The 8,836-nt window shown below is 45.5% G+C and overlaps 1 pseudogene across 1 annotated transcript; it reads left to right on the forward strand.

Annotated features, from left to right (window-relative positions):
* Window positions 1-4,872: 4,872 nt before the first annotated feature.
* On the forward strand, window positions 4,873-7,138 carry LOC104654125 (annotated as a pseudogene). Its single transcript, XR_004056920.1, has one exon. The product of XR_004056920.1 is annotated as a calponin-2 pseudogene (transcript).
* The last annotated feature ends 1,698 nt before the right edge of the window (window positions 7,139-8,836 follow it).

Genomic DNA, 8,836 nt, shown 5'->3' on the forward strand with positions numbered 1-8,836 from the left:
GGAAGGTAGGTAGCAAGACAGGAAAGAAGGAAGAAAGGAAGGAAGGAAGGAAGGAAGGAAGGAAGGAAGGAAGGAAGGAAGGAAGGAAGGAAGGAAGGAAGGAAGGAAGGAAGGAAGGAAGGAAGGAAGGAAGGAAGGAAGGAAGGAAGGAAGGATCAATCTGGGGCTCCATTATCCGTTTCTTCTTCAATTTTTCCTAAAGCCAGATCTGAGGTATATTTTCCACAATAATCATGTGAAATGAAGAGTGCATATTGCAAACTGCTTCCAGAAATGTGTAGTGAGCATTTCCTGTAGAAGGCCTGAGCGTTCCAGCCTCACCACACAAGGTTGCCAGTCCCTGCTTTGGCCTCGAGAGGGTCTGTGAGTTATGAGGGGGAGGCCACTAGGTTTATGAAACTTCATGGAAGAGAATTTTAGAGAAACAAAGAACTAAAATAATAATATTAGGAGTATCAGAGACTAATTTAATAAGTTTCAAATATTTTCTGAACTTCTGTCAATCCAATTCATCTATGTGCATGTAGATGCAACCTGACTTCCATTCACGTGAGTTTCTGGTTTACAGGATTTTTGCTGAAATTTCAAGAATTCCTTCCCCTGTTTTTCCCCTCAAACTTTTATAAAAGCCAAGATTGTTTTGATCAGAGAGACTATATTCTTTTAACTTAATTAAAAGAGCAATACATGTTTACATTAATGTCTGTCTGCTACATTGCATATCCCTAACTCTACTTAGCAAAGTGCATAAAACTTAGTAGATGCTCAATAAATATTTGTGAAATGAACATATGAAGGAATGTAAGCAACTTGGAAATACAAAAAAGAAAAAAAATCAGAGTTTAAAGAAACTCCCTCATTCTGTACATTAATTTGTAGAAAGCTAAATCTTGTTCCACAAATATGTCTTCTATACATATATATTTTACTTATTTACTTTTATTTATGTATTTAGAGACAGGACCTCATTCTGTTACCCTGGCTGGAGTGCAGTGGCATAATCATAGCTTGCTGCAACCTCAAACTCTGAGACTCAAGCAATCTTCCTGCCTCAGCCTCTTAAGTAGTTAGGACCACAGGCATGTGCCACTGTGTTCAGCTAATTTATTTATTTATTTATTTATTTATTTATTTATTTATTTATTTATTTTTGTAGAGACATAGTCTCTCCATGTTGCCCAGGCTGGTCTTGAACTCCTGGCCTCCAGTGATACTTCTGTCTTGGTTTCTCAAAGTGCTGTGATTACAGGCATGAGTCACTGTTCCTAACCCCTTCTCTATATATTTTAAGTTGTCCATTTTCTTTCCTGTAAAGGAGGAGATTATCGTTGCTGTTGATTCCTGAAAACGTAATTTTTTGTGTAAAATTTCAATTGCATTATTCTCTACTATAACAAGGGGCAGATGGCATGTAAACTGCTTCCACATGTCTACATGTGTGATAAAAACAAACCTAAGTGCTCTAATTCCCACTACAAGTTTCTCTACTCTGCTGCAGAAGACAGTCTAAGACATTTAATAGAGTTTTCTAATTTAACCACAATGACTTAAAAACCTGATGTAACCATAGTAAGTAAATAATAAATGTATCTCTTTATTTGCTATGACATGTGGTGAATGTAAGATGTGACATATTTTCTTTGCTCACTGGAAGAGTGATCTATGGACTGATTTCCCAAGCATGTCTCAAGGTCTATTGGAATTGTGCATGCATCTTGGGATGTAAATGAGGGGGCTGTCAATGAAACTTCCTGGAAATGTCCTCATTAGCAGTATAATTTAAGAAATATGATATTGATGTTCCTGCACTGATCCAGGTTGGACACACATGCCATTTCAGTAAGTTATCTACAGACCTTCTGCTGTGATCAGAGCTGGGTGGTTTACACAGAAACACTGGGGGAAAATAATTCAGTTAGAATTTAGTTTTAAGTTTCACTGGGCAGACCATCATGAAATTTTATTTCCACTGTCAATAAGGAGCCACAAATAGATGCCCCAGGACTTGAGTTAAAATTGCTCTGTATTTCTGGTCATGGATGACCACATTATTTTTGTACTGATTTGTTCTTACCCTTGGCAAAACTGACCTTGGGAATAAACAGGGAAATAAGGACAGTTTGTCTTAACTTCCACTTTTCCCATTCAGCTGTTCATTCTGTCTGTGGAATGTGTACTCTGTCTGTGCAAAGGGGAAGGAAGAGCAGGAAGGACTTTGTATTGTGGTCTGAGTGCCAGATTAGTTGCAGTAGAATAGAATATCAGGTAAATCGCTAAGGTTTTTTACTCTAATCCCTGGCTCCCTGGACATGTCCAGGGTCTGGGGAAACTCACTGCCATGAAGGGAAGGGCCTTGGATGAGACCCAGTGCTATGCTGGCTTCAGGTCCCAGTGGTGGCCACAGAGGTGTCTGCATCACCACATCCCTAGTTCCAGGTGACCGAGCAGAGATAGAGGCTCCATTTGTTTAGGAGAAAGTGAGGGAAAAGAATAAGAGCCTCTGCCTGGTAATTCAGAGAATTCCTCCGAATTGTGTCCAAGACCACTAAGGCATCACCAGGAGCTGACAGAAGAGCCCATAGGCTTTAAGTGAACAGTGGTGGTGGCCTGACAGAGCCGCTCTGTGGGCCAGTGGTGGTGGTGGCCACAGGGAGAGGTTCCTCTACCTGTGGAAAGGGGAGAGAAGACTACAAGTCTGCAAAAAACACAACACTATTTGGCATGGGGCCCAAGTGCCTCAAATACCTGGAAAGCCTTCCCAAGAAGGACAGGTACAAACAAGCCCTGACTGTGAAGACTGCAGTACATACCTAATTCTTCAATGCTGAGACACTGATGAACATCCATAAGCATCAACACCATCCAGGAAACACGACCTCACCAAATGAACTAAAAGAGGTACTATGGACCAATTCTTCAGAAACAGAGATCTATGACATGAGAATTCAAAATAGCTGTTTTGAGGAAACTCAAAGAAATGTAAGATAACACAAAGAAGGAATTCAGAATTCTATCAGACAAATTTAACAGAAATTGAACTAATGAAAAAGAATCAAGCAAAAATTCTGGAGTTGAAAAATGCAACTGACATGCTGAGGAATACATCAAAGTTGCTTAATAGCAGAATTGATCAAGCAGAAGAAAGAATCAGTGAGTTTGAAGACAGGCTATTTTTGAAAATACACAGTCAGAGGAGACAAAAGACAAAAGAATAAAAAGTAATGAAGCATGCCTATAACATCTAGAAAATAGCCTCAAAAAGGCAAATCTAAGAGTTATTGGCCTCAAAGAGGTAGAAAAAGAGATAGGGATGGAAAGTTTATTCAAAAGAATAATATCAGAGTTTGGAAGATGGCCAAATAGGAACAGCTACAGTCTCCAGCTCTCAGCACGAGTGACACAGAAGACAGGTGATTTCTGCATTTTCAACTGAGGTACTGGGTTCATCTCACTAGGGAGTGCCAGACAATTGGTGCTGGTCAGCTGCTGCAGCCCGACCAGGGAGAGCTGAAGCAGGGTGAGGCATTGCCTCACTGGGAAGCGCAAGAGGGAAAGAAATCCCTTTTCCTAGCCAGGGGAACTGAGACACACAACACCTGGAAAATCGGGTAACTCCCACCCCAATACTGCTCTTTACCAAGGGTCTTAGCAAACGGGCACAGCAGGAGATTATATCCCACACCTGACCGGGAGGGTCCCCCGCCCACGGAGCCTCCCTCATTGCCAGCACAGCAGTTTACGATCTAAAGGCAAGGAAGCAGCGAGACTGGGGGAGGGGTACCCGCCATTGCTGAGGTTTTAGTAGGTAAACAAAGCTGCTGGGAAGCTCAAACGGGGTGGAGACCACAGAAGCTCAAGGAGGCCTGCTTGTCTCTGTAGACTCCACCTCTGGGGACAGGGCACAGCTAAACAACAACAACAACAACAACAACAACAAAAAGTAGCAGAAACCTCTGCAGATGCAAATGACTCTGTCTGACAGCTTTGAAGAGAGCAGTGGATCTCCCAACACGGAGGTTGAGATCTGAGAACGGACAGACTGCCTGCTCAAGTGGGTCCCTGACCCCTGAGTAGCCTAACTGGGAGACATCCCCCACTAGGGGCAGACCGACACCCCACACCTCACAGGGTGGAGTACACCTCAGAGAGGAAGCTTCCAAAGCAAGAATCAGACAGGTACACTCACTGTTCAGCAATATTCTATCTTCTGCAGCCTCTGCTGCTGATACCCAGGCAAACAGGGTCTGGAGTGGACCTCAAGCAATCTCCAACAGACCTACAGCTGAGGGTCCTGACTATTAGAAGGAAAACTACCAAACAGGAAGGACACCCACACCAAAACCCCATCAGTATGTCACCATCATCAAAGACCAGAGACAGATAAAACCACAAAGATGGGGAAAAAGCAGGGCAGAAAAACTGGAAATTCAAAAAATAAGAGCGCATCTCCGCCTCCAAAGGAACACAGCTCATCGCCAGCAATGGATCAAAGCTGGACGGAGAATGACATTGATGAGATGAGAGAAGAAGTCTTCAGTCCATCAAACTTCTGAGAGCTAAAGGAGGAATTACGTACCCAGTGCAAAGAAACTAAAAATATTGAAAAAAGAGTGGAAGAATTGATAACTAGAATAATTAATGCAGAGAAGGCCATAAACAAACTGACAGAGATGAAAACCATGACACGAGAAATACGTGACAAATGCACAAACTTCAGTAACCAACTCTATCAACTGGAAGAAAGAGTATCAGCGATTGAGGATCAAATGAATGAAATGAAGCGAGAAGAGAAATCTAAAGAAAAAAGAAGAAAAAGAATTGAACAAAGCCTGCAAGAAGTATGGGATTATGTAAAAAGACCAAATCTCCCGTCCCGTCCCGTCCGGCCCCGTCCCGCCGCCCGCCAGCCAGCCATGAGCTCCACGCAGTTCAACAAGGGCCCCTCGTACGGGCTGTCGGCCGAGGTCAAGAACCGGCTCCTGTCCAAATATGACCCTCAGAAGGAGGCAGAGCTCCGCACCTGGATTGAGGGACTCACCGGCCTCTCCATCGGCCCCGACTTCCAAAAGGGCTTGAAGGACGGAACTATCTTATGCACACTCATGAACAAGCTACAGCCGGGCTCCGTCCCCAAGATCAACCGCTCCATGCAGAACTGGCACCAGCTAGAAAACCTGTCCAACTTCATCAAGGCCATGGTCAGCTACGGCATGAACCCCGTGGACCTGTTCGAGACCAACGACCTGTTTGAGAGTGGGAACATGACACAGGTGCAGGTGTCTCTTCTCGCCCTGGCGGGGAAGGCCAAGACTAAGGGGCTGCAGAGCGGGGTGGACATAGGCGTCAAGTACTCGGAAAAGCAGGAGCGGAATTTCGAGGACGCCACCATGAAGGCCGGCCAGTGTGTCATCGGACTGCAGATGGGCACCAACAAATGCGCCAGCCAGTCGGGCATGACCGCGTACGGCACGAGGAGGCATCTCTATGACCCCAAGAACCATATCCTGCCCCCCATGGACCACTCGACCATCAGCCTCCAAATGGGCACAAACAAGTGTGCGAGCCAGGTGGGCATGACGGCTCCCGGGACGCGGCGGCACATCTATGACACCAAGCTGGGAACCGACAAGTGTGACAACTCCTCTATGTCCCTGCAGATGGGCTACACGCAGGGCGCCAACCAGAGCGGCCAGGTCTTCGGCCTGGGCCGACAGATATATGACCCCAAGTATTGCCCGCAAGGCACAGTGGCCGATGGGGCTCCCTCAGGCGCTGGCGACTGCCTGGACCCGGGGGAGGTCCCTGAATATCCCCCTTACTACCAGGAGGAGGCCAGCTACTGAGGCTCCCAGCACGCTCTCTTCCCACATCGTCTCCCCGTCTGGGTTTCTGGGTTTTTCTGTGTTTTCATCTTTGTTTTTTTTCTTAGCCGGTTCAGTGCTGCCAATCAACCAAGGGTCTGTGAGTGGCAGCATGGGATCAGGCAGCGTGGGATCAGGCAGCGTGGGATCAGGCAGCGTGGGATCAGGCAGCGTGGGATCAGGCAGCGTGGGATCAGGCAGCGTGGGATCAGGCAGCGTGGGATCAGGCAGCAGAGCTTTTTTCCCCTTTGCCTTGGCCCTTTGCAGGACTGAGCCACTGGGCTGTGGGGGAGGGAGGTCAAGGCCATATGCCGATACGTGTAGGGCGTGTAGGGCGAGGGTCCCTGCTGGCACGTTCAGGCTGTGCTGGGGAGAAGAGACTAACCGGTTCCCAAAGGTTTCTGGTTGCCTCGCCTCTTCCCCCTTTTGTCAGCTGAGCAGTTTGTGGTTTCTCTGCAAGTTTCAGGAAGTATTCACAAAAGAAAAATACATTTTGTTTTTTATTCCTGAGGAATGGGGCAGGGACAGTGGAGAAGGTGCTGGGAAATCAATCACCTGGGAAAGGGGGCCTGGCCATGATGCTAAATATCTCCGGCTCCCGAGTGACTGGATTTCCCCAGGACCAACAGACCTCAGACCCTCAGACCTGCCCCCGGGGCCAGGTGGGGAAAGTGAAGGCCGTACAGGGAAGTGAAATTCTGAGTTGCTGGGGCTAAACCTGATCCCCTCTCCATGCTACCCCCACCCCCCAACCCACTCTGGCCTCAGTAGGTTTTGTTTTAGTTGTGGCTGTCACCCAGGCTAGAGTGCAGTAGGGCAATCTCAGCTCACTGCACCTCCACCTCCCGGGCTCAAGCAATTCTCCGGCCTCAGCCTCCCGCGTAGCTGGGACTGCAGGTGCTCCACCACGCCCGGCTAATTTTTGTATTTTTAGTGGAGACGGGGTTTCTTCATGTTGGCCAGGCTGGTCTCGAACTCCTGGCCTCAGATGTGATCCACCCGCCTCGGCCTCCTCAAGTGCTGAGATTATAGGTGTGAGTCACCATGCCCGGCCCCTCAGTAGGTTTTAAGGAGCCCCCAACCCGCCTCCTTTCTGGGCTCCACAAGCTATACTGCTCCATCTTCCCCTGGCCACATGCCCTGCCAAGTACTGCACAGGGACCCCCACCCAGGGGCCCTGCTCCATGAGATAATGTGAAATACGATTGTGGACCAAACGCAATAAAACCTCTGTTTGTAAGAAGAAAAAAAAAAAAAAAAAAAAAAAAAAAAAAAAAGACCAAATCTACGTCGGATTGGGGTGCCTGAAAGTGAGGGGGAAAATGGAACCAAGTTGGAAAACACTCTTCAGGATATCATCCAGGAGAACTTCCCCAACCTAGTAGGGCAGGACAACATTCAAATTCAGGAAATACAGAGAACGCCACAAAGATACTCCTCCAGAAGAGCAACTCCAAGACACATCATTGCCAGATTCACCAAAGTTGAAATGAAGGAAAAAATCTTAAGGGCAGCCAGAGAGAAAGGCTCGGGTTACCCACAAAGGGAAGCCCATCAGACTAACAGCAGATCTCTCGGCAGAAACTCTACAAGCCAGAAGAGAGTGGGAGCCAATATTCAACATTCTCAAAGAAAAGAATTTTCAAACTAAGTTTCATAAGTGAAGGAGACATAAAATCCTTTACAGACAAGCAAATGCTTAGAGATTTTGTCACCACCAGCCCTGCCCTACAAGAGATCCTGAAGGAAGCACTAAATGTGGAAAGGAACAATAGGTACTAGCCATTGCAAAAACATGTCAAAATGCAAAGTCCATCGATGCTAGGAAGAAACTGCATCAACTAGTGAGCAAAATAACCAGCTAAGATCATAATGACAGGATCAAGTTCACACATAACAATATTAACCTTAAATGTAAATGGACTAAATGGTCCAATTAAAAGACACAGACTGGAAAATTGGATAAAGAGTCAAGACCCATCAGTTTGCTGTATTCAGCAAACTGTGAGAGGAGACCCATCTCACATGCAGAGACATACATAGGCTCAAAATAAAGGGATGGAGGAAGATCTACCAAGCAAATGGAAAACAATAAAAAGCAGGGGTTGCCATCCTAGTCTCTGATAAAACAGACTTTAAACCATCAAAGATCAAAAGAGACAAAGAAGGCTATTACATAATGGTAAAGGGATCAATTCATCAGGAAGAGCTAACTATCCTAAATGTATATGCACCCAATACGGGAGCACCCAGATTCATAAAGCAAGTCCTTAGAGACTTACAAAGAGACTTAGACTCGCATACAATAATAATGGGAGACTTTAACACCTCACTGTCAACATTAGACAGATCAACGAGACAGAAAGTTAACAAGGATATCCAGGAATTGAACTCAACTCTGCACCAAGCAGACCTAATAGACATCTACAGAACTCTCCACCCCAAATCAACAGAATATACGTTCTTCTCAGCACCACATTGCAGTTATTCCAAAACTGACCACATAGTTGGAAGTAAAGCACTCCTCAGCAAATGTAAGAGAATAGAAATTATAACAAACTGTCTCTCAGACCACAGTGCAATCAAACTAGAACTCAGGACTAAGAAACTCAATCAAAACCACTCAACTACATAGAAACTGAAAAACCTGCTCCTGAATGACTACTGAGTACATAACGAAATGAAGGCAGAAATAAAGATGTTCTTTGAAACCAATGAGAACAAAGATACAACACACCAGAATCTCTGGGACACATTTAAAGCAGTATGTAGAGGGAAATTTATAGCACTAAATGCCCACAAGAGAAAGCAGGAAAGATCTAAAATGGACACTCTAACATCACAATTAAAAGAGCTAGAGAAGCAAGAGCAAACACATTCAAAAGCTAGCAGAAGGCAAAAAATAACTAAGATCAGAGCAGAACTGAAGGAGATAGAGACACAAAAACCCCTTCAAAAAATCAGTAAATCCCGGA

The sequence above is a fragment of the Rhinopithecus roxellana genome, chromosome 4 (assembly GCF_007565055.1).
Source record: "Rhinopithecus roxellana isolate Shanxi Qingling chromosome 4, ASM756505v1, whole genome shotgun sequence".
In the NCBI taxonomy this organism is placed as follows: Eukaryota; Metazoa; Chordata; class Mammalia; order Primates; family Cercopithecidae; genus Rhinopithecus; species Rhinopithecus roxellana.